At 47.5% G+C, this 25812-nt stretch overlaps 1 long non-coding RNA gene across 1 annotated transcript; it reads right to left on the minus strand.

The window, feature by feature from the left end:
- Positions 1–22471: 22471 nt before the first annotated feature.
- LOC116596194 lies at positions 22472–25040 on the minus strand. The gene is made up of 3 exons (XR_004288050.1): positions 25008–25040; positions 24849–24922; positions 22472–22491 (listed from the first exon to the last, which is right to left on the minus strand). It is a non-coding gene; the product is annotated as an uncharacterized LOC116596194 (long non-coding RNA).
- Between the last annotated feature and the right edge of the window lie 772 nt (positions 25041–25812).

Here is a 25812-nt window from a genome sequence, read left to right on the forward strand (position 1 = left end):
CCGGGAGGGTCTGAACCTGGCCCTCCCCACTCCTCAGTGCACATCGCGGTCCCATCTCTGAACCGCTCTGGGTGAGGTTCAAATGCTGATGGTGTCCCCACCTGTTGCGGGACCACCCCCCCCCCGACTCCAGTCTCCCACAGGTCCGCAGGGGGGCGTCTCTCGTTCCCCAGGCCGCGCCCCGGTGTGGGGTGGCTGCTGCGCTCGGTGAGATCCGGACATGATGCAAGTTCATGGCTGGAGGCAGTCTGGGTGTTGCAAGAGCACATCACAGTTCTTCGAGGCATTTAAAGATCTCCGGGTCAGTCGGTCCAGTTATAATTGCCTTCGCTTTGGTGTTCCCACAAGCTGGGGCGGTTTTGTCTTCCGAATGGCCCTAAGAGGCATTCTTTCCGAGCTGACGCATCAAAGCATCTGCTCTAGGTATGAAGAGTTTCAGATGGCATGTCCTGTGGGCGAAGATGTCAGCGCCAGAGGGATGGAAAATGGGGCTTGTCCACCTTTCTGAAGAGCTGCCTCGTTCGAGGCCAGGAATTACGGGGCCCCAGGTTGATTCTAGGGTTCCTGAATTCCTATGCTTGGCCCTGATGATTCCATACAAAAGACATTGCTCATTCTCGGGGATCAAGAGGGCAAATGGGCAGGGGCACAGTCACCACCCCCGCCCCGACTGCAGGCTGCTTATCATCCGTTGGCCTTCGTTTATTTCAGATCAAGGAAGATCAGGAAGGTAGCAATGAAATCTCTTGGCAATGATACGTACATCACATGAATTAACCTCTCCTAGCCTCTAGTTCCTTGCCCATCAAGGAGAGGGCAGGCGTAATAACCCCCACCTTGCAGAGCTGGTATATTGAGTAAGAGCTAGATGGCAGAAAACACCTGTACAGCACCTGACAGAGTCAAGACACAGCTCCTCAAATGGCTACTATTTCGACTGTGTAGCAGGCCCACAGTCATCTGAACATGGAGCCTGTTCACTCAGCGTGGTTGGTGGGCCAGCACCGACAGGCAGCACCCCTTGCCCCTCAAGCTTGTTAGAAATGCAATTTCTAATGAGACCCCCCAGGTGACCATATATGCATTACAGTTGGAGAATCATGGAATTCAGGGACATCAATGCTACCTTTGAATCTGGTGGCTTTGATGGCATTTCTCTTGGCAACTGCCGGACTCAGTAATGAGTCCGTCAATCAAATCGAGGCAATAATTACCTACTGTGGTCTGCACCCCCACCCCAACTCACCCCTGCCCCCCACCCCAGGCCAGTCTGGCTCTGGGGCTTTGGCCAGGCCACTGCTCTGCTCACCCATTCACCTGCCTCCTGCGGTCACCTGTGCGGTGGCCAAGGCTCCGGGGAGATGAGGGCTCCTTGTTTACCGGGCAAGCTCAGATAAGGTTTCTCACAGCCCCACCTGAGCGCCGGTGCCAAGGTAAACTTGCTCTCCACAACTGCTCCCTGACTGGAAAATGTGTCAGTCTATTTACTTCTCACTCCCACTGGAAAAAAGGTTGGGGGGGGGGGGCAGGGAGTGGTTGGCCATGATATCATTCTTTCCACGGAACTTCTCAAAGGCATCGCCTTTCACGGTGACTTCCAGGCCGCGCTTGCCTTTCTCTGCGCCTCGAGGAACAGAGCTGGCCAGGGGCACAAGCTTCTCTTCCTTCTCCACTGCCCTCTGCCCTCTCTCCTCCCCCACCTCTCTCTGGGGTCTTGCAGGCAGCCCTGGGAAGGAACCTGGAAGCCAGCAGGTGGGGGAGAGAGTTTTCCTAGCATTTCTTGCAGAGGTGACCAGCCTCTGGGGACAGGGTGGAGGGCTGCTTGGGATGGAGGGCAGGTGCTGACTCGAAGGGGCCAGGAAAGGGACTTCCTGGGGGCAAGGCTGGTGTTTTCCGACACATCAGAGAACTGGAAACGAAGAGCAAAACCAGTTTTCTCAAAGCCCTACAAAGAGTCAGCAACAGTTGGGGGCCACTGCGTAAATCACAGTTCTTGTTTCCGCTTCTCTGGAGAAGAGCTAAGACTTTCTGACTGGGTTTCAGGTGCCCCCCAGCCGCTGAGAGACACTGCAGGCTAGCGTACAGCAGCTGGACTCAGGCAGGGAGGGCAAGCCCATCACTCACTCCTCTTAGCAAGATCTCCTGCAGGTCAACATTGCTTCCATCTTGGGTCTGAGGTACTTATAAGAAAATAAGAATTAGGGGCACCTGGGTAGCTCAGTGGGTTAAAGCCTCTGCCTTCGGCTCAGATCATGATCCCAGGGTCCTGGGATGGAGCCCCGCATCGGGTTCTCTGCTCAGCAGGGAGCACCCCTCCCCCCGCCTGCCTCTCTGCCTACTTGTGAATCTCTGTCTGTCAAATAAATAAATAAAATCTTTTTAAAAAAATTAATAAAACGAGAGTAGGGCCTTGCACAGACCAGTACGGATAAGGTGCTATGGACTGAGGAATAGGATTAACCCAGTCAAAATGAAGAACACACAGATAAGATCAGAGACTAATAATACAGGGAACCCCTGTGGACTAACTTTCCAGCTGTATCCATCAGGAAAGACTCGGCTGTGCTGTGCTAACGAACATCCCCAAATCTCTATGACTGAGAGCAACAAAGTTCATGTGTTACCCATCCACCTGCCCCCCACGGGCTGCCTGGAGACATTGTGTCTGCTCAGGGACTAGGGAAGAGAGAAGGTTTGACTCGGCACGGCCATGTTGGCCAACGCTTTGGTCAGAACCAGAAGTTACTTCCACTCCAGTCCACTGGCCAGAGCAAGTCTCTAGGCCACCCCTAACTGCAGAGTGGAAAATACAAGTCTCTAGGCCATCCCTAACTGCAGAGTGGGAAATGCAATCCTACCATGGGCCTGGGAGGCAGAGAGCCAGACACATTCGGTGGGCAGCGCTAATGATGGCCGCATCAGCTTCAGCAAATATTAGCATATTGTCTTATTTGCTTCAGGTCTTTCTACTTCAAAGAAAGTAAATATTAGAGATACAATGGATTTCCCCTCTGTACTCCTCTCCAGCCCATCTCCTCCCTCACTTCCCAGAGCTAAGCACTGTGTTGAATTCAGTGTTAGTCCTCTTCATGCATGTTTTTATATTTTTTATGATTTTTATTGCATTTTTGTGTATCCATAGCATTATAACGTATTACTTATTACTCTCTGCCAGCTTTTAAGCTACATATGTGTCTATATACAGTATCAAAATCTTCTGCTGTGTTCATTTCTCCCTTAGCATTATAATTATGAGATTTTTATCTATGTCAATACATGCTGTACTATACTCCTTTGTAGAACTATACTACAACTCAGCTATCCATTTTCTTGTTGACGGACATTTAGGTGGTTTCCAAGCTACAGCAAACATCTTGGTACACGTCTCCTTGTGCCCACATACAAGACTAGATGCCTAGGAGCAGAACTTCTGGACATGACCACCTACGACTTTACTAGCTATTGCCAAATTGCTCTCCAAAGTACTTGTACCAATTTACAATCCCACTAGGAGGGAGTGTGTTTCCATGATTTAACAGCTCTGCCAACACTTGGCATTGGCTGGCTTAAATTTTTGCTGATTTAATAGGTGTGAATGATATTTTACTGTTGCTTTGTTTGTATTTCTTTGCTTAATAGTGGAAGCAAACATCTTTTTGTATTTCTATTGACCTTCTGGGGTTCCTCTTCTACAAATTATCTACAAATTGATAGTTGATATTCTTTGCCCATTTCTTCCCAAGTGCTGTTTATCTTTTTCTAATTAATTTGAGGGATTTCTTTACGTGTTACACTCATTGCATGTATCTTCTCTCAGGCTATCGCTTGTTTTTCACTTTGTCATTATGGCCTTTGGTTATGGAGAAGTTAATTTTTAGGAAGTCAAAATTATCGATTTTTTTATGTTCTCTTTTTTGTTGGTTTGCTTTCTTTTTTTTTTTTTTTTTTTTTATTTGACAGACAGAGATTACAAGTAGGCAGAGAGGCAGGCAGAGAGAGAGGAAGGGAAGCAGGCTCCCTGCTGAGCAGAGAGCCCGATGCGGGCCTCGATCCCAGGACCCTGAGATCATGACCTGAGCCGAAGGCAGCGGCTTAGCCCACTGAGCCACCCAGGCGCCCGGTTTGCTTTCTTAAAGAGAAATTATTCTTTATGTTAAGATCACAAAGAATTTTTCTGGGGGCTCCTGGGTGGCTCAGTCATTGGGTGTCTGCCTTCGGCTTGGGTCATGATCCCAGGGTCTTGGAATCGAGCCCCGCATCAGACTCTCTGCTCCGAGGAAAGCCTGCTTCTCCCTCTCCCACTCCCCCTGCTTGTGTTCCCTCTCTTGCTGTCTCTCTCTCTCTCTGTCAAATAAATAAATGAAATCTTTAAAGAAAAGAAAAAAAATTTTCTGTATTTTCACTCTGTGCTTTAAAGTTTTGCTTTTTATTTTTAGTTCTTCAATCTACGAAAAGTTGAACTAAGGGAGAAGTCTAATTCTGTATTTTCCATATGGATAGTCATTTCTAGGATTCATTTATTAAATAGATTACCCTCTCCCCACGCATTGTAATATCATCTCTGCTTGGTATTGTTTCCAAACATGGGTGGGCCCGTGGCTAGGCTTTCCATTCTGTTCCAAGGTTTATCCTTTTGCCCAAACTCTGTTGTCTTCATTACGAAATATTTTGATAATAAATCTTGATATCTGGTAGGGCAAGTTCTTCCACGTTCTCCTTTTTCAAAATTGTTTCTCAGTTATTCTTGGCCCTTTGCTCTTCCAAATCCATTTTGAGAAATCAATTTCTTCCAAATCAGATTGTCTAGTTCCAAACAAAACAAAACAAAACACCCTGTTAGGCTTCAAATAAAATTCTGTTGATGAATTTGACAACTTTATGATTTGGAGTGTTCCTCTTCATATTCTTTTATATGGCATGTGCTTATGATTTCGCAGCCCTCAGTAGACCCTCATTTCTTCCTCTGTTCCCCTCTCCAACCCTTCTGACCTTGACCTTCAAACTTTGCTTACTTCCTCTTTCTTATTGTGGCTTCAGTATCTTTACTTCCAATACTCGCCTCTTTCAAAGGTCTCCTAATTCTTCTTTTCCGTGTGCAACAGGTAACACCCAGACACACAGTACAATGATAAGGCGGTAGAGGAGAGGTTCTCATAGTCTCCTGGGATGAGATGTGACAGCATAATTACCTATGAAGGGGTGCACGGTAATCTTTTCTGAGCTTCAGGAGGTAGCATGCATAGTCGTTAAGAGGCCAGACTGCTAAGTTTGAATCCTAGCTCTATCATTTACTGACTCTGATCTTGGGCAAATTGCTTAGTATCTCTGTGCCTCAGTTGTCCCTTCTGTCATGTAGGAGTAAAAGTATTAATTATGTCATAATATCATTATGGGAAATAAGTTAATGTATTTAAAGAGCTTGGGACAATATTGTATACTGTGTGTCATCTATTACTGTCATTACTAAGATAGGATTTCCCAAACACATTGGAAAAATATGATTAGATGGAATGTTCAAACTAGATGATGTAGTAATTCATTAATCTTAACACGGAAGGAAGAAGTTGCTGGTTAGCATTGTATCTTCTCAGTAAGCTGAGAAACCTTAACTGAAGGTTTAATCATTAGTGATCCTCAGTAGTGCTAGTTCAGTGTTAACTACATTATAAATTTCATGGAATTAAATGAGTTGAGGGTTGGATGGTGTCCAAGATAATCCAATCCAATTTCCCACCTCATACCTGAAGCTGCTTCAAATAAAGCTATACAAAAGGAAGACTTTTATGAAAGATCAGAAAAGCGGGAATATTGAAAGGACATCAACCCTACTTAAAAAGTAAAAAAGAGGAGATGGTAGAAAATCTCATGAATCGATAAAGGTTCAAAGGTTGATCAGAGTGGTGGCCATTAAGAGAAGCCAAAAGTGAAATGGTACTGTCTAAGAGCTGATAGCCTAGGTAGAGGAGAGCCAATCTTATCCAGAAAAATGTCTGTGCCTTGGAAACCAATGGGGCCTTTTTCTATATTACTGCCTATGTGAGCTATTTGAGGGGTTTGGAAGATGTCCTTCCCCTGCCCTGACACCAGGGTCCAGGGGACCTGACATTTCCCACCACTGGTACACATTTTGGGTTAAGACTTTGGGTACTCTATTGAAAGTATATATTTCTTCTAATGTGTATAGAGAGAGCACTCATGAGAAGTAAACTCTTATCAGCTAGGAGACCCTTAGACTGAATTCCTTAGCATAGGCCTAGCTGAGAACAGGGTCATAAGGTTCAAATGCAGTGAAGGAAGTTCTGCTGGGCAGAGAGGAAGGGAAAAGCTCAGAGTGTGGGGCCCTCTTACAAGCAGGGGAGACCAGAATGGGAACTCAATGAAACCAAAGAAGGGGAGGGTGAAGGGGGAGGAGTGGGGAAATACAGTACAAAGTTGTGGTTGAGCATGTGGGAGGGGAGAGCAAGGAATTACCAGCCTAGAACTGCTGCTCCATCTGGAAGCTGGCTCTGGCTCCTGGAAGTCTCTTCCCAATGATCTGGAGAGACACAGACCTGTGGGGAGTCATGGCCATCTCTAAGGAAGCAGGATTTAAATCTAGGACTCCACATTACCATGGGGTAACCTCCCTTCAGAACTCAGACCCAAGGGCTAGAGGTTCTTAGGTACACTGTGATGTGTCCCTGATGAGAGTGGCACCCTGTTACATTTGACCCTTCACATGTACAAAGCACTTAAACATCTCTTTTGCTGCTCTATACACCCTTACAAGCTGGACAAGGCAATGTCATCATCCCCACGTTATAAAAGAGAAAACCGAGGGTCAAAGAGCAGGACAACTTGCCATACATCTCATAGCTGGACAGAAAAATGTCAGGCCAGCTTCACCTTGGGATCCCCACCACTGCCAGAACAGAGCTTGAAGCCAGAACCTGTTGTGGATATGGCAGTCACTATCTCAGAGCATGGCTGGGCCAGGCTGGCTGTCCCAGGTGCTTATTCCCACAGGGTTGGATCTGCTAAAGGGGCTGCTTCCCTCCATAGAGGTCATGCATCTCAGTGTGGGCACACAGTATTTTCATGAAGCTTGGTTGCTGCCCTGACCCAATAGCACAGCATGCTCTGAATGTATGGTCTCTCCACTCCTCCATTCTCTTCATTCATTCATTCATTCATTTGCCACACAGTGTGCACTGATGCACTAGGAATACAAAAATTGGACTCTGTCATTGCCTTTCACAGTATGGGGGAGGGAGGCAGAACCTGAATAGACAAGGGCAACAGAATATTGACTCTTTTCAGAGAGGGAGGGTACTGTAGTGATTAGGATCACAGACTTTGGAGCCAGAATGGGAAAATAAATTATGGAGAGTGGATATACTTGAAGACATAATGACAGAGACTTTCTTAGAAATAAAGAAAATATAAAACTTCGGACTGAAATGATATAGTGTTAAACAAGATAAATGAAAAACGAACTCATGCCTGGATATGTTGTAGTGAAATTTAAGAACATTAAATTTCAGAAAGAAATTCTCAAAATTTCTCTGACAGAAAATTATCAAAACATCTATAAAGAAAAAAAGTAGATCAGCTAAAAAGGAAAAAGAATTGGATTACCTGGATGATTCAGGTGGTTGAGCATCTGACTCTTGCCTATGGCTCAGGTTACAATCTCAGGGTGGTGGGATCGAGCCCCAAGTGAGGCTCTCTGCTCAGTGCGGAGTCTGCTTGGGACTCTCTCTCCCTCTCCCTCTGCCCCCCCCCAAAGTGAACAAATAAATCTGTAAAATAATAATAATATTAATATTAATAATAAATAAAAAGGAAAAAGAATCAGCATGACATGAAACCCCAATAACAGAACTGGACACAAGACAATGAAGTAATATTTTAAAGTGCTGATGGAAAAAGATTTCAAATCTAGAATTTTATAGCCAGCTAAAATACCACTTAAATGTAAGTAGAATAAAAATAGTATTAGTTACATAAGCCCTTTTTATTAGTTATATAAACCCCCTTTTCAAAAATTCTTGGAGCTAATTTTTTAGTGCAGGAAGGGAGCTAGAAAAAAGCTCCAGAATAAACCTGAAGAAGGAGAAGGAGAGAAGAAGTAGAGGAGGAGGAGAGGAAGAAGAACAAGAAAAAGAAGAAGATGGAGGAGGAAGAGGAGAATAGGAAGGAAGAGAGAAGGAAGAAAGAGAGAAGGGGAGGGAGGGCGGGAAGCAATCATATAGGTAAGGTCAAAAATCAAAGAAAAGGACTGCAGCAACAAGAAGACAATAAACCAGCTAGTGTTTTGAAAAGATTATAAAATACACAAATACATGAAAAAATTAATGAGGGAAAGAAAGAGAAAATGTAAACATGAGTGGGGCACCTGGGTGGCTCAGTGGGTTAATGCCTCTGCCTTCAGCTCGGTTCATGATCCCAGGGTCCTGGGATCGAGCCCCACATCTGGCTCTATGCTTAGCAGGGAGCCTGCTTCCTCCTCACTCTCTCTCTGCCTGCCTCTCTGCCTTGTGATCTCTGTCTGTCAAATAAATAAATAAATAAAATCTTTAAAAAAAGCATTGCTTTAAAAAAAAGAATTGCTTTTAAAAAAATGTAAACACGGAATAAACACTGAAAAAACCACAAACACAACAGAAAACTTTAGACTAACAATATTACGAGAAATTGTAATTAGGAGACAATAAAATTGATGTAATTTTGGCAAAATGTGATTTCTAAAATTAGAATAAGAATAAATAGCACACAGAGTTGAAAGGACTCAGTTAAGAATTACAACACAAAGACCTCCCTCTTCCTGAAAAGCCCTAGGCACAGATGGTTTTACAGAGATGTTCCACCCACTTCGAAGGAAGAGATAATCACATGAGATATATAAATTGTTCTAGAAACTAGAAATTGGTTTCTCCTTTGTTATAAGACTGGTGTAGCCTTTATTACAAAGTCAGGTAAGGATTATAAAAACACAAAAAAAAAACTACCAGACTATTTCATACTTGAATATAGATATGAAAACTATAAATAAAATATTAGTTAACTGTATCGCACAATGTATTTAAAGAGTTATGACCAATTAAGTTTTATTCGAGAATCCAGGAGACTTTAATATGAGGAAAAAACTATTAAGGTAGTCTTTATCATTAATGAACTAAAGAAGAAAAATTTCATGCATTTTATGCATTTAAAGTATTTGATGAACACCCCTGAATTAAAAAAAAAACTCACAGAGCTAGAGTAAATGTATATTTTCTCAACTTGACGAAGGCTCTTTACTGAGTATCTATAGCAAAGGAAGTTTAGATGGAAAAAGTTTAGATGCACCTCTGCCAGACCAGGTGCCTGCTCTCACTGGTATGGATCAGCCCAGTACTAGAGGCTTAGCCACAGCCACATAATCAGAACAAAGAAGAACCAGAGGAAGGAAAGGGAATGATGACCACACTGAAAACAGAATATAATCAACAAATTATTAGTACTAATACAAAAGCTCAGCCTTTGGCTGAATAGTTTGCTGAATAAAGACAATATTATAAAGATGAATATCTTCCCTCTACATCAGCAATGGAAAGTAAGTTAAAGTAGAAAATATTTTTAAAGTGTACAATTTTGGGGCATGTGGATAAAGAAGATGTCACACACACACACACACTGGAATATTACTCAGCTATGAGAAGGAAGGACATTCTGCCATTTGTGACAACATGGATGGAACTTGGGCTCATTATGCTAAGAGAAACAAGTCAGAGAGGGAAGGACAAACACTGTATGATACCACTTATATGCGAAATCTACCAAAGCTGACTCATGGAAATAGACTAATAGTGTTTACCAGGGGCTGGAGGGTGGGAGGAAATGGGTAAATGCTGGTCAAAGAGTATAAACTTCCAGTTACAAGATGAGTAAGCCCTGGCGGATCTGCAGTATGGTGATTATAGTTAGTAATACTGTATCGTACATTCGAAAATTGCTGAGAGTAAAACTTAAATGTTTTCCCCACCAAAAAAAAGAGATGGCCATTATGCGGTATGAAGTAGCTTTTAGCTATCACTATGGTGATAATCGTTGGCAATGTACAAGTGTATCCAATCAATACTCCTGTACCCCTTAAACTTATACAATGTTATTATCTGATTTACTGTTAGCCTTATGAGAAATTAACTTGGACTTTTAGGTGATGACTGAGGACTGATCTAAAGTGACTGATTCTGAACATCACCGTTACTGCGTTGGACGCAGGAGTCGAAAGCATGTACAGGGATGCCTGGGTGGCTCAGTGGGTTAAAGCCTCTGCCTTCAGCTCAGGTCATGATCCCAGGGTCCTGGGATCAAGCCCCACATCAGGCTCTCTGCTCATCAGGGAGCCTGCTTCCCTCTCTCTCTGCCTGCCTCTCTGCCTACTTGTGATCTCTGTCTGTCAAATAAATAAATTAAATCTTTTTTTTAAAAAATGAGCCCGGAAACACCTTCAAGGTGTTTTAGAATTAAAGTCCAGAGTAATATATAACATATCAGAGCCAATAAGAATATAAAGCAAATGAAATAGGTACAAGCCACAAGTTATATATTTCAGGATGGCTGGAGTAGGGAATGAGGAAAGCTTATAAGACACTAGGAGTATAGCAGAAGAAGCACCAGAGATTAGGGTGCATGAGTTGAAAACAACAATACCAAAAACTTTGCATATGACTTTGCATCTGAGGCTTTTATAGTATGATATCATAATAACACTCGTTGAACACACACACTTGTTGAAAGCATCACAAACAGAGTCATGGCCAGAAACGTATCTGGCTCCAGCTTGCAAATGAATGAATGAGTGAACTAATCACCTGATCAACCAACTTGGAAGGAGCACCGATTTGGGGGCTGAGAAGGAAGTGTGGAGGAGTGGGAGTACAAACTGGGGTGATGGGAAGACAAAATGGAAGAAATTGAACAGGCCAGAGAAGGTCTTCGCACAGCTTGGTAACGGTGATGCGTCATAGGTTGAGAACGATGACCCGACGTTTCCACGCCAGAAATTTAAAAAGAGATTAAGGTCAGATGGAGAGGGATGGGAGATCTCTGTCAGTGGAAACATTAGGGCAGGGTGGTGTCTTTAGGGTCCCAAGACCAGATTCTGAGCTTGTTTTTAACCACCATCAGACTTTAAGCAAATCAGTTAAACTGGCAACATTTCTTCATCTTAGAAAATGGGGTGAAAGGCAAATCTGTCCTCCCGGCCTCTCAGGGTCATCAGCTGATGAATAAAACCATGAATGTGACCTGAAGTCATCTCCTGGGCAGAAGAAGGAAGGACTGTTCCTGGGTTTGGAGCGACATGGCCTGGAAGGGACTCTGCCCTTGGTCCCTGGGGCAGAGGGAACTGGCTCACATCTCCGACTCTCATACTTCTTAGCTGTTGCCCAGAGAGGTTGAGGGCGTTCCTCTGAGGACAAAAGACCCCAAGGGAACAGAGAGTGCGTTAGAGGCACACCACACTGGGCACACATCCTAAGCTCAGGATGACCTCTACCAAAGACTGGGGGCAGTGGCATCCCTTTCTCCCTCTGCTTATCCCCTCAAGGCCAGCTAGAGCCCCCTCCCCCAGCACAAGCGTCATAAGGTCACCTTGTCACCAGCTCACATGCTAATGGGAACGATGTCAGGGGAGTAGCCCATGAACGGACCTCCACTAACCTGTGTGCAACGTGTCAGTACACGTTACGGTTTGCAAAGTGCTTTTGCCAGATAGTTCCGACAGTCCTGTGACGGGGCTGTTACGGTCTTCGTTTCCTCGCTGTGGGAGCCGGCAGACAGGAGAGATGACACCGGAAAGATGACAAGGCAGACAGATGGCCCAAGTTCTAGATCATTTGTATTCAAATCCTGTGCCACTAAAGGTCCTCTGGGGGCATCCTCCTACTTTCTGGGGGCAGCCACAGAGGGGAGAGTTTTTCCTTCCATGCCTCTGGCTCTGATGCACACTGCCTGAAACCGGCTTTTCTAGCAGTCCACGTGGGCATTCCTGCGTTTTCACTGGGTTCTCTCTCTATGAAAAGGTCTTACTCTGCTTAACTCCTGGGGCCAACGGGGCTTCTCAAGGATGGAAGCACCGAGAATGGCAGGCTTCTGCCGCCTCCTGGTGACCCATGAGCATTGCCCTGGCAGCAAACCCAGTGCTGAATTCCACCAAATCCACTTCTTTGAGATCATTTTCTTTCTGGAAGATAAATACTCTGGGGAGCTTTTCCGTTTTTTGCTGTGTCTGAACAGATTACAAATCATGATATCATACTATAAAGACTCAGATGCAAAGTCAGGAAACCTGGACTCAAACCACTTGTCTTTTGTGGGATATTGGGCAAATCTTTGAGCCTCAGTTTTTCTTGTTTGTAAAGTGGGAGTGCTGTCTCCACGCTGGAGGGCTTGTGAGGGTTGAGCCCTGGGACACATCTGAGGGTCCTAGAGCGGGGGTTGAGGAAAGTCCCAGTCTCCCTGGCTCATTGTCATTGCTCTGCGGGACCGTGGCCGCCCTCACATGCACACTGAACTCAATTCAGTATTTCAGAGACCTATGGAATTGGAAGGCAGCGAAAGGCAGGCCACAGCATGGTTTTCAGAGGATCCTATAAGGCTCATTAGAAGTAGCCAACACCCCAAGCATTGCCCAAATACTCCTGTTCCAAAACCTCACCTCACATCCACTGGGAAAATGTTTCCAGTGTAAAGCTCGCCTCCCACGAAGCAGACCGTTTCCTCTCTGAGCAGCTCGGCTTGGGAGCAGGTGCGTTCTCCCTGCTGGGTAAGGACCCCACTTGACCACTTGCTGAGACCCAGAAGTGAGGTCAAAGCGCAGTCTTGGGGCCTATGCTGTATTCTGCCAAAAATCCCTTTGCTTTATTCTTTGGTGGCTTAAATTGGGGGCTACCTGGCTTTGCCTTTATTAAAATGACTCATTCACGAATTTCCCTTCTGGGGAATGGCTTTTGGAGTAATAGACTCCTGCCTTATGAAGCCGGAGTTCTTGAACGGGTCTCTCAGCCGTTTCTAGCTCAGTGTGGAGTCCAGACCTTGGGGCCCACCATTGCTGAGAGGTAAACTAGGGACAGGCAAGCCCAGGTGTGAGGGATGGAAAGCAGTGAGGGGACCAGTTGAAGCCATCTGGGAAGAAGAGCACCCAAAGCCAGAGGTTGGAGAAGCATCCAGAAAAGAAGTAAGAGGACATGGAGAAGGCGGCAGCAGTTGCTTGACCATTTGGCAGAGGAGATGCTGAAAATCATCTCAGAGTCAGCCTTGGCCACTTACAGAAACCATAAGAAGTCACCCAGTCCGGAAAGCTACATAGTTCCTCGAGTTAATATTGAGTCTGAGTTCACACCTTCTGGGAGGAAGGGAAAGGGACAGGAAGGACCATGGAGGGCCCCGTCCCCCATTCCTGCCTCTCCTTTTATTGGTGCAGCACAGCACCGTTTCCCTGTTTCACGACTTGTGGGGCGCCTGGATGAAATTAATTCTGCGTGTTTTATCTCCTCTGCTGGATAGTGGATGCCTTCAGGGTGGGACCTGGGGCTGATTCCCTCACGTCTTGGGAGCCTCATAGAGTGCCTGGCATACAGCAGGTGCACAAAAATGTCTGCTGCATTTAAATGTCCGACAAGTCGTGGGAGTCATTTAAAGTTGAAAACCCGGCATCATTCAGTCTGGTAGTCCCCCTGCCCACCTCCTCGCACGTGCATTAGAATTATCTTGGGAACTTTAAAACAAAATACCATTGCCCTGGTCCCTCCTCGGAACAATTAAATCGCAATCTTGACAGCAAGACTCTCATAGTTTAAATGCCCAACAAGAGCTCATTACCTGAAGGCAGGATGCAGCGAATCCTTTTATAAAGCTGAGACTCACTTTCTAATGCATGGTAAGAATCCACTATATTATGTTTGAGTTATCTCGTAACGCATTTTCTTAAAGTTGAGCCCGTGTACACAAAATCTATAGAACTTGAAATTTTTTAAAAGGAACTAGGAAATAGAAAAGGGAAAAAGGTCATTTTCACGGGGTATTCAGGAACTTACCCATTCATGGAATGGCAAAAGATTCAGTATAATATAATGCTTGAGCTGAATATTTTTTTTAAAGGGGGACAAATAAGGCTAGGGATGGAATGGAGTGAGAGAAAGAAGACCCCCACCTTCCAGTAAGAGTCTCTGTGTGACCAGTTGGGGCAGATCCTGGTCCGCAGACACCTTCCTTGGAAATCTGTGTGTATCTGAATGTCCTTATGTTTGCATGGGGTAGAAGTAATATAGACCTAAGTGAGGGTTTTAGTTATATTGAAGTATCTGCTAAGAGAAGCTCGTGAGACCCGCATCTTGTCTGCATAGACCTGGCTGCATGAAGCTGGCAGAGAGATCTGCTGATCATGGCATTTCAGGACTAGAGCAAAGAGCGACAGGAAGCCCCTTGACAACTGTTTCTCTAAGTGTGGTCCTGAACCATTAGTGTGGACCTCATCTGCTCGTCCCTAGAACTACTGATCTCAGTCTCCATCATAAAGAAATTCCTGGGTGATTCACAAACACGTGAAAGGTGGGGAAACACTGCCTTGAAGGGTGCCCCCTCCCCATCTTCTAAAGACAGCCCGGCCTCACATGGAAAGGCTTGATCTTTTCTTACTCGCCCCAGTAGCCAGTATGTAACTCTTCCAATATTTGAACCCCCTTTCTGAGCCCTCCTGGTTTTTTCTGTCTGTAGGGAACAGAAAAAAGAAGGGAAATAGCTGTCCTCACGGATCTGAGGCCCAGAGGGAGAGAGGGAGAGATCAAAAGTCAACATCTGTGATTCTGCAAATAGAAAACGAGATGTTTCCCAGGCGGGCCGGGAGGAGCTCTCAGGTGTGCGGCTGGTCCTCTGTGGTCCCATCTGAGGTGGCTGGGCTCTACCCAGAACCTTTAGAGGGAACCCCAGGGCTGCCCGTGCTGGGGCAGTGGGAATGCTCAGCTAAGCTGCTGGGGAAACTTGGGGCAGACTTGCCAAGGCCTGGGTCCCAGCAGGGCAGGTCCCTGGCAGCTCCCCTGCTCACTGGAGACCTTCGAGAAGGAGTAGGATGACAGAGCCCCTGGATATAGGACACTCTGTACAGGTAACAGGCTGCTTACCTCCTCCTTGCCCACAGCTCTGAGCCAGTGCCTGTCCTTCCTCTGTCTGGGGACCAGATCTATCTAGAAAGTGATGGAGAGTCCCAAGCTTCTTTCTGGTGTTCTTGTCAGGCTATTTCTCTTAGAGAAAAGCCAGAGGGTTCCAGAGTAGCAGAGCAGCTGGCATGCCTAGTTGGAGTCAGACACAGGAGTTTGGAGGAGTGAGGGGATTAGCTTCTCTCCCAGAAACCCCTGAGCCGTATCTGGAAAGGGTCCCCATGAGGGCTCCCCCACACTCTCCCAGTGTGCCCCCCCCTTTTCCTTTGACACTCAGGGTAATTGGTTCTATAGGATGAGATGCCCGTGAACCTTTGTTCTCCTTCCCCACCATACTTGGCTCCCGGCTGTGCCTGCCCTTCCTTCCCATAGCCGGGGACCCCCCTCCAGACAGGCTCACCTGGGCACCGAGCGGTTTCCCTTTCCTTGTTCTGGATTCTGGCCAAGAGCGAGCCTCGGATGCATGGGCCTTGGGAACATCGATTCCCTCTGGAGGGCTCCTACGGGGAGGCAATTGGGGAGCCAGGGTTAGAACAGTGGCTGTGCTCCGCCATGAGTGGTCCCCACCCCCACCCCTAGCCCCAGCATCTCCCCTCCACAGAGGTAGAGGAGGCTGAGAGCAATTCAGTGCCGAGACCCCCTGAGTGGGATGCTCATCACTGCCTGGGTTCGTGTCTTAATTACTTAAGAAGCAGAGCTGGGTATTACGGAGCAACTATGCGTTTCTGACCCAGTACCAGCCAAACTAGCAAAATTGGATGCATTCCTGGCTTGCAGGTTCCGAGTGGAAAAGAAATACTCCCTTTCTCTGGATCTATTTTTTCTAGATGTTCAAGTCATGGTTTGTTTGGGGATAAAACTTGACATGTCGGTGCTCTTTAACCAGGAACTCCGTCCTCCTGAGGACACAAGCACGGGGCCACACAGACGTCCCCGACATTGCCCCTTAAGACTGCGTAATTTTCAACAAAGTAGCATAAATGTTTCGTGGAAGTAGCACAAATGCTCAACAGCAAGGACACGGTTAAATAAATTCTGATACAGCTTTATGGGGGATGATGACATCCAATGAAAGTAATGCTGTCCAAGAATTTTAATGACTGGGAATATACAAGAATCATGTGAACAGAAAAAAATGGGATTCGGAACCGTATAAGGAATTAACTGCAACTGTGAAACTAGATATAACGTGAGTGTGTGTGTGTGTGTGTGTGTGTGTGTGTGTGATTATATAAGAGAAAAAAGACCAAACCCTAACCATGAGTAGTACCTATCTGTGGATTATTTCATTATGGTTTTATTTGTCTACAAATTCGTTTACAAATAGGAGCCAACGTGAGCTCCATTTTTCTCTCCGAGGGTCCCCACCTGTCTTTGTGAGTCCTGGTTTGTCCTTCTCCCCCGCTCCCGGTCTATCTTCCCTCCCCACCTGCCAGCCCGAGGGACTTCAGGCCCAACACTTGATGTAGGAATAACCCCTTCTTATAGACGACTCAACCGGCATCCACAACTGCACGGGATCTAATCCCCCCAGATACCTCTATTGGACACCACTCATAAAGGTTTGGCCTCACTGATCAGACCCATGGGATAGAGTGAGGGGCCCAAAGACACACAGACGAATCCCAGGTCCCGGTGTTGATACCTAGACACGCTACAAAGGCCAAACTTCTTCTGTAACACATTTATATGACTATAGCAGCGTGTCCCCCCTCTTTCAGTCTCCCAATACCCCGGGTAATTTGTTCTATGGGACAATCAGCCCAGCAGCTGCAGCAAGTCAATAACATGGAGAAAACACAGGAGTGAAGAAAAGGGGCGAGTGGATCGCCAGGTTACAAGAAAATGAAGCATCAGAGTATCCCAGGCAAGGTGGGGAGACATCTTGATTAAAATAAACTGCCTTCAAAGAGACACCTTTTAGCTAAATGGGGCAATCTGGTTAGACCTAGATATTAGATCATCAGGGAATCACAGCTCATTCAGACAAATGTGACAGTGACATTGGAGTTCTCTACGAAAATTTCTCATTTTTCAGATACATTCCAAAATAACACAGTGCTGGGGATTTCTGTTAAAATATTTTAGCAAAGAGGGAAAAAAAAAAACAGGAAAAGGGATAAATGAAGCAGGGTAGAACATTTTGGTGGTGGAACATATCCATTGGGTGATGGATAATGGAGGGTTTTGGGGGTTTTGTTTAACCTTTCGCTCTCTTTTTTGGGTATGTTTAAATTAGCCCTTTCGGGCACCTGGGTGGCTCAGCCGGTTAAGCATCTGCCTTTGGCTCAGGTCATGATCCCAGGGTCCTGGGATCCAACCCCACATCGGGCTCCCTGCTCAGCGGGTAGTCTGCTTCTCCCTCTGGCCCTCCCCCTTCTTATGTTTTCTCTTTCTCTCTCTCAAATAAATTAAAAAGTAGTTTTTAAAAACTGTATCAGTCTTGTGTTTTCGGGCACACAGTGGGGTTTGGGCCTCCAGCCGACTTCCTGCCTGAGAACCGAGTGGGGAACCACGCTAGACTCTTGAGGCTCAGGATGGCGCTCCCCCAGTAGCACAGTGCTCCATGTGTCCTTTCCCAAAGCTCCCGGGTCAGAGGAGTGCAGTTACAGTGTGTCCCTTGTCCTGCGGCCTCAATGGCTGTTGAATGTGCTGCTCCTCGCCAAGCTGGACGGGACGAGCGTCCAGAACTTTTCTGTGGTCCACAGACAGCTGCTGACTCCTTTTCTCCATCCAGGCTTGACATACAAATCCAGCTTTGCTAGGGTTTACGTGGGTAAAGACCCAGGTTTGTGCAAACCAGGAGTCTACCTACGAAGTCTCTTCCTGTTGCGGCGAGGGCCAGTGCAAGCCGGCGGGTGCCCTGTACCAGGATGAGGAGGGGGCTCTTATGCCACATCTCATGGCAATAAATGAAAGGTTCCATTCCACCCCTGGCCAGCCTCCCCGCACCTCACCAAGTAACAAACATGTATTCGGTGCAAGACCTGGAAGTGAACTTGGGAAATGGCAACACTCCACCTTGAAGTCATAACACACGAAGGCCCAGAGAAGTGTGCTGAGCAGCCCCAAGCCGCTGGGGTGGGAATTTGTCCTTCTGGCCAGCAGCCACCTGAACACTTTCCTCTGGGGGCATTTCCCGAGATAGCCAGGAGGCAGGGCCCCCCACCCCGCACCTCGGAGACTGGAGGCTGAGGGAGGTCAGGCTCTCCACAGTTACCATAAACGCTGTGACTTCAAACAGCCTAGACTGACAATCTCACAACTCTGGAGGTCCGAAATCTGAAACAAGTCAAAGAGGGACACGCTCGGTGCTGGCTGGACCGGTTCCTTCTGGAGACTCTGGGGAGAATCCATTTCCCGTCGTTCCCAGCGGCCGAACAGGGCCTTCTCCTGCAGTCCTTGACTCATGGCCCCTTCATCTGTCTTTAAAGCCCACGGCAGAGCACCTTCCAATCTCTTTCTGACCTCTCCTACCAAGGTCACATCTCTTCCTCTGACTCTGACCTGCTTCCCTCCTCGAAGGACCCAGAATAATCTCCCCATCACAAGATCCTTGATTTAATCATATCTGCAAAGCCCATTTTTCCCTGCAAGGTGATACATTCACAGGCTGCAGGAAACAGGACCTGGCCATCTTCCAAGTACCATTATGCAGCTGACCATGACCTCCAATAAATCCTCATCCTGTTTCAGAAAACCAAGAACTGTTCCAATTACCCTTGACCCTGGAATAACATGGGGTTGGGGTGCTAACTTCCTGCGCTGCTGAAAATCCACAGATAACCTTTGATTCCTTAAAAACTGAACTATGGAGAGCCCACTGATGACCAGAAGCCTTACCAGGAACAGTCGATTCACACTGTTGTATTACTTACTGTATGCTGTATTCTTGTGTATTATATACTATATTCTTACAGTAAAGTAAGCTAGAGAAAAGGAAATGCTATTAAGAAAATCATAAGGAGGGGCGCCTGGGTGGCTTGTGGGTTAAAGACTCTGCTTTCGACTCAGGTCATGATCCCAGGGTCCTGGAAGTGTGCCCTGCATTGGGCTCTCTGCTCAACGGGGGACCTGCTTCCACCTCCCCCTCTGCCTGCTTCTCTGCCTACTTGTGATCGATCTCTCTCTGTGTCAAATAAATAAATAAAATCTTATTTAAAAAAAGAAAGAAAGAAGATCATAAGGAAATGAAAATACATTTGCGGTAGCATACTGTATTTACCGAAAAAATCCACATGTCAGCGGACCTGCGCTGTTCAAGCCCACGTTGCTCAGGGGTCAGCTGCGTTGGCAACTGCACGCCCAACTAGCATTGCTACAACACTTGGAATTGTTAGAGCTCCCGCTGGGCTCTGCTTTCTTTGAAGAAAACAGAGCCCCCCAGAGCTGGACCCTAAAGAGAGGCATCCCCAGTACCTCGAGCACCTGCTTGACTCCCCATCCCCTGCAGTCTCGTGAGCCGGGAAGAGCCTTCCCCGGCCCGGTGCCTTGCCCCAGAGCAGGCACTCCACTGGGGGTGCGGGATAGTAGGCAGGCAACGTGCAAGAAAGCCTGAAACAAGGCCACACCCTCAGACTCAGTAATTCCCTTTCCAGAGAGCTACCTGAGGAAAGGCGGACAGAGAATGCAGCAACGCAGTGGGCCCGGCTGCCGGTGGAGGCACCAGGGCCCGCAGCCTGAGGAGCGCAGGTGCTCTCCGGCACCACTGCCTGCTGTCGGGGAGTGCTTGCCCTGTGTGCTACAGGCCTCTGCTGGCAAAACAGAGTCACCCCAGGAGCAGAAGACGCCAGAAACCCCTGGAGATGTGGATGAGGCCTCTGGTCTCAGCAGGGGAAGGGAAGTGGCAGAGCCAGAGGTGGGAAGACATACACACACACTTTCTCTCTTTCTCTCCCTCCTTCTCCCTCCCTGTTCCTCTCCCCCCTTTTCCCTGTCATCCCCCTCCTTCCCCCTTCCTCCCCTCCCCTTCCCCTTCTCCCACACTCTTTCTCAGCATCACTGCCTCTCTTCAGCCATCCGTTCCATTCACCCCTCTTTTTATCATCCCAACAGGGCCCAACCCGGCTCCCCCAGCCCTGGAGTCCACATGACCTTCTAGCTCCGGGCCTACTCCAGCTGGCAAGTTCCTTTTCTGTCTGGTATTTTGCCTCAGTGGCTTGCTCCAGCTTCCCCACTCAGGGGTCTGTGTGTGGGCGGCCCACCGATCACTGGCCGCGGTCTGTACGGCCCGTCGCGCTGCTCACGGAGCACTGGACTTGCTCTCCGTGGGTGGGGGAGGGGGCTGCCACAGCTGCGGGTTACAAATTCAGACTCCAGGGCCCCGCCCCCCAGCCACCATGTTGTCCCTGCTGGAGAGTGAGGTTTGGAGAAGCAGATGACAAAGAATCTTCCTAAAAGTTTCTTCTGCACTCGAAAGTTTGAGAAACCCATGGAGGAGAGGGGGTCTTCCTTTCCCCCCGGTATGTGTTCAAACCTGGGCTGTCTCGGGCATCCACACTCCTTGGAGGAGGTGTTCATCTCTTGCTGTTTCCCCAGCGTCATGGCCCCGGGCTTCTCCCCCTTGTATGGGTTGACATCTGAAGGCTGGACCTCCAAGCTGCTGCCCTCACGCTCTCAGCCCCCTCAGTGTCTAGCCAAGTGGCTGCCTGTTGGCCTCCTGGGGGCAAAGGGCATCTGAATCAGGCTGGAGAAAAAAGATCAAGTGAGAGCCCTACTCGAGTAGGAGGCTCTCAGTGCATATGGGAGCTGTCAGGGGCCCCCATGTCAGGACAGCAGTGGCCTCCATGGGACACACAGCCAGAAGAGGTCACTTCTGGGTTGAGCCAGGATCCCATAGTGATAACCTCAGTCCCCTGGGAACAGGAGGAAGAACTGGGAGAGGCACGATGGATGTGCCCGAAGCCCAAAGCCCAAAGCTGCACGGGGCTACACAGATGTAGAGATCCCCCGCAGGAGTGTGAACGGGCTAAGAAATCGGGTGTTTTGCAGATTCCCACACCCAATTCCATCCACGGGGATCAGATGTCGGCAACATGCTGGGCACAGATGAGAGGGTCTCCAGGCCCCATCCTCTGAGGGGTGACCCCCACATGTGCAACCACAGACTCGCCGACTCGTTCTGCCCCCATTATACAGAGGAAACAGGCCCAACAGAGGAGTTGGAAGTACAAGCTCAAAAGCCAGAGGCGGTGGGCCAGGAAAGGGCCACCTGTGAGCACTAGCGTGGGCCCAGCCCAAAAGGGGCATCTAAATGGCGCTCTGAAGAGACAGGAGGTGGCAAAGGAGGACAGTGGGAGGGGCATGCAGGAGGCAGGGCAAGAATGACAGGCCACCTGGGGACCCTGGTGTTCACTGAAGGACAGTAAGAGAGAAGCCGGGGGAAGGGCCTGCTACGTCATTTGTGAGCTCCACGCCAAATAAAGTTGCAGGGCCCCTGTTGGGTCAGAGAAGTCATGCTCCCCTTCCCATGGTCTGCTGGCTCTCACCTCCTACCAGGGACCCTGTGACCTGCAGGGATTTCAGTCTGTGCACCAGAATGCACTTGTCCTTCCAACAAAAAGAGGCAGAACGTTCTGGCCAAGGTGTCAATGCCAGCCCTGAAGGGGGACAGTTACTGACCCCACCCCGAGATGTCATGAGAAGGGGTCCCCATCCTGACCCTCCCCATGCCTGTATGTAGGTTCCTGAGTCTGTTTCAAGCGACCTAGGAGCCACCCTGCGCAGAGGACAGCAGTGGCTGCAGGACAGGGGTGGGGAGGGTCAGGCCACATAGGGACTAGAGCCCCAGGGCTCAGAGAAGAGAGTGAGATAAAGCTCCACTGTCCTGTCAGACCTCACTTACAAAAGACAAAACAGCTAAGAATTTCAGGCAGAAACTGCATGAACACCGAATCCCAGAACAAAGCCCTTGGAAGCCATGGAGGCCTGTAGTGCTGGTAGGGCTCACAGGTGCACGAAGCCAGCCCTGCCCACGGGGCCTCACCTGCAGCCCTCTCCTCCATCCTACGGACCTTCATCCCCAGCTTCTGGAAGGTACAACCGAACAGCATCAACATCCACTGGAGAGGGAACTGAAGAAATGAAACCAGACACCACTGCAGACGTGCACAGAGGAGGCAGAGTGGTGGTGGTGGTGGGGGGGCTGCGCAGGACAGAGAACATAGACCACAGGTGACCTCCGCCAGAACGAGAAAAGTGTTCTTTGTATTTTTTATTCAATACCTTCCGCGTGGGCGAAATGATGTCCTGCTGCTCTTGTTGTTGTTTTTCCAACAAAACTCTATTTTGATTTTCTGCAGACTGTCCTCTGACATTCAAAATGGCACCAGTCACATAAAAAACAAATTTGAGGATGCTTGTAAGTAAACGATTTGGGGGAGCTGCACTAATGTTTTTGTTGGTGAATTTTTTTTAATCATCCTAGTCTAAACAAGACTACGGACGAGAATATAAAACTTCAGATGATTTCTTATTTCTAAACATCAACTTAAAAAATAAAGGCACTTTTTTTTTTTTTTTTTTAAGCTGCCTACATTTACAAAGTCCTGTTTTCATTTTGTTGTTTAGAAACGCCTGGTCATTGGTTCTTACAGCAGCCCTGTGAGCTTTGGGGCAGGGAACCAAGGGTAGGAGAGCCTGTGATACTGTGGTCATTGATCCTAAAAGTGCACCCACAGGCCTCGTTCTGGGACCTAACCTCTCTGATCCTCAGTTTCCTTGTCTGTGAAATGGGAAAACTGAGTATCTCATATGTCGTTGGGCATATCATTCCATGGGATGATGTGAGCTCTAGTATAATGGCTGGCACAGAGCAGACTTTCAGATAGTGGGTCTTTGTTTCTTAGTTTCAGGGGTAGAATTTAATGCTTCATCAGTCACATGTAACACCCAGTGCTCATTCCATCAGGTGCCCTCCTGAATGCCCATCCCCCAGTGACCTCTTCCCCTGCCCCACCCACAACCCCTCCAGCAGCCCGGTTTGTTTCCTAGAGTTGACTGTCTCTTAGGGTTTGCCTCACTCTGTTTTTATCTTATTTTTCCTTCCCTTCCCCTTCATCTGTTTTGTTTCTTAAATTCCACATATGGGTGAAATCATATGGTATTTGTCTTTTATCTGATTGACTTATTTTGCTCAGCATAATACCCCCATTCCATCCACGTCATTGCCAATGGGAAGATTTCATTCTTTTTGATGGCTGAGTAATATTCCATTGTATATACTGCACCACATCTTCCTTATCTATTCATCTGCTGATGGGCATCTGGGCTCTTTCCATAGTTTGGCCCTTGTGGAAATTGCTGCTATAAACACTGGGGGGGGGGGCAGGTCACCATATTTGTATCCTTGAGAAATACCTACTAGTGCAATTGCTGGGCCATAGGGAGTGAGCTCTATTTTTTATTTTTTGAGGAACCTCCACACTGTTTTCCAGAGTGGCTGTACCAGTTCACATTCTCACCAACAGTGTTAAGAGAGTTCCCCTTTCTCCACAACCTCACCAATATCTGTTGTTCCCTGAGTTGTTCATTTTAGCCATTCTGACTGGTGTGAGGTGGTATTTCACTGGGGCGAAGACATGAACAGACATTTCCCATAGAAGACATCCAAGTGGCCGACAGACACAGGAAAAAAAATGCTCAACATCACTCATCTCTCAGGGAAATACAAAATGGTGGGTCTTTCGGTTCTCATTAAGTTCTTTAAATTCTCCCCCAAAGGCCACACAAGCCATCCCTGTGCTACCATAGGGCAATGGGAGATGGTGAGTAGAAGTGTCAGGAGTCCCAGAAGGCTGCCCCACGAGGAACCAGGCTGCCTGCACTTGGCCATGCCCTCAGTCACGGGCACCACCGGCCTCAACTTGCCTATTTAGGCCACCAGCTGCCTTAAAAATTCACACCACCTCTGAATACCTTAGTCTACAGTGTGGTATTTTTTTTCCTGTCACCTCTTTAACACTCTGATAATTATGTGCCTGCTTCACCTAAACTCTGCCGACTCCACAAAAAGCCCGTGCGGTCTTCTGAGATAGAAGGTGCCGTGCTGAGAAATAACGTCACTCTCACCTTAAAATCTGTGGATTTGAAGGTGTCTCCCACCTATACCCAACATGGGAATCAACCAAATACTTAAAAACTGTCACAAGACACTGAGACTCCAGGGGGGTGATCAACCAGAGGACAGGCTCACAGAGGGAACATCTGTCCCCACAGAATTACACAAAAGTAATTTTTCAGGATGAATTTCTTGATCCCCGTCCTCCTTTGGAATACGTTACTCTTCTGCTTTCTATGGAAAATAACATTTAAATTAAATTCAATTAAAAAGGAAAGACGGTGGTCTGGGGCAGGTGCTAATGTCCCCATTTCACACGTGGGGACAGAGAGAGGTTTAGGATCCCACAGCTCATAAGAGTGGGTTCATCTTCAGATTCTAAGCTGACGATTAAGAAACCCATGTGAAGTGTTTAGCCCAACAGCTCCATCACTGATAAGGAGGAGGGGAAGATGGGGGGGAAGAACCGGACAACTCCCTCCGGCCACAGCTGCCTCCTTCCTTCCATCGGGTTTCACCGTCTTCAAGACAGGGGCCCCTGGGACATTTCCCCTTCCTCATCTCTGGGTCCCTCTTCGCCGTGCAGCCCACAGCCCTGACCCTCTTACCTCGGTAGGGTGTTCTGCCACCATCCGGGCACTTCGATTGCAGGATATTGACCAACAGATCCGAGCTACTGTTTCTGGGGAAGTATACAGTGGTACGTGCTCGTGCTACCGAGAGCGCCCCCTGCTGACCCCTCTTCAAACAAGATTCCTGAAACGCACCTTCCTGTTTCCAAGTTAAGGAGCTCCAGATTGGGGCCAGAATTTCTTCTTCCTTTGCATATGGACATCTCTTTCCCTGCACCTGGCACTCAGGGTAATCCCACCCAACGGCCGCTGTTCACAGGAGACAGTTTGGTGAAGAAAAGGGAGAGTAAGAGAGGCATTCTTCGCTTTACCAAGAGATGACCAAGAGCATCTCTCTCCTTTATTTAAAATAGACTCTAAGTTTGCAGTTTTGACTTTGCAGCAAAACTGAGCGGAAAGTACAGAGAGTTCCTGTATATCCCTACCTGCACTCACAAATAACTTGCCCCCATATTAACACGCGCTCCAGATGGGACGTTCATTAAAATCAGTGAGGCTACAGGAGGCATCATAATCACGCAAGGTCCATGGTTGACTTCAGGGTTCACGTTTAGTGTTGGATATTCTGTGGGTTTGGACAAATGTGTGATTACGTATTTCCAGCCTCGTGGTATCACACAGAGTATTTCCACTACCCTAAAGATCTTCTGTGCTCTGCCTACTCAGCCTCCCCTCCCCTCCGGTCCCTGACACCGCTGATCTTTTTACTGTCTCTTTAAGTTTGCCTTTTCCAGAATATCGCGCAGTTGGAGTCACACAATATACTTTTCAGATTGGCTTCTTTCACTCAGTAATATACATTTAAATTTCCTTCATGTCTTTTCAAGTTTTGATAGCTCATTTCTTTTTTTGTTTTAAGATTTTATTTGAGAGAGAGAGAGTGAGAGAGAGTGAGCACAAGGCGGGGGGGGGGTGTGGCGGGGGGAGAAGGAGAAGCAGG

Source organism: Mustela erminea, chromosome 7 (assembly GCF_009829155.1).
Source record: "Mustela erminea isolate mMusErm1 chromosome 7, mMusErm1.Pri, whole genome shotgun sequence".
Classification (NCBI taxonomy): domain Eukaryota; kingdom Metazoa; phylum Chordata; class Mammalia; order Carnivora; family Mustelidae; genus Mustela; species Mustela erminea.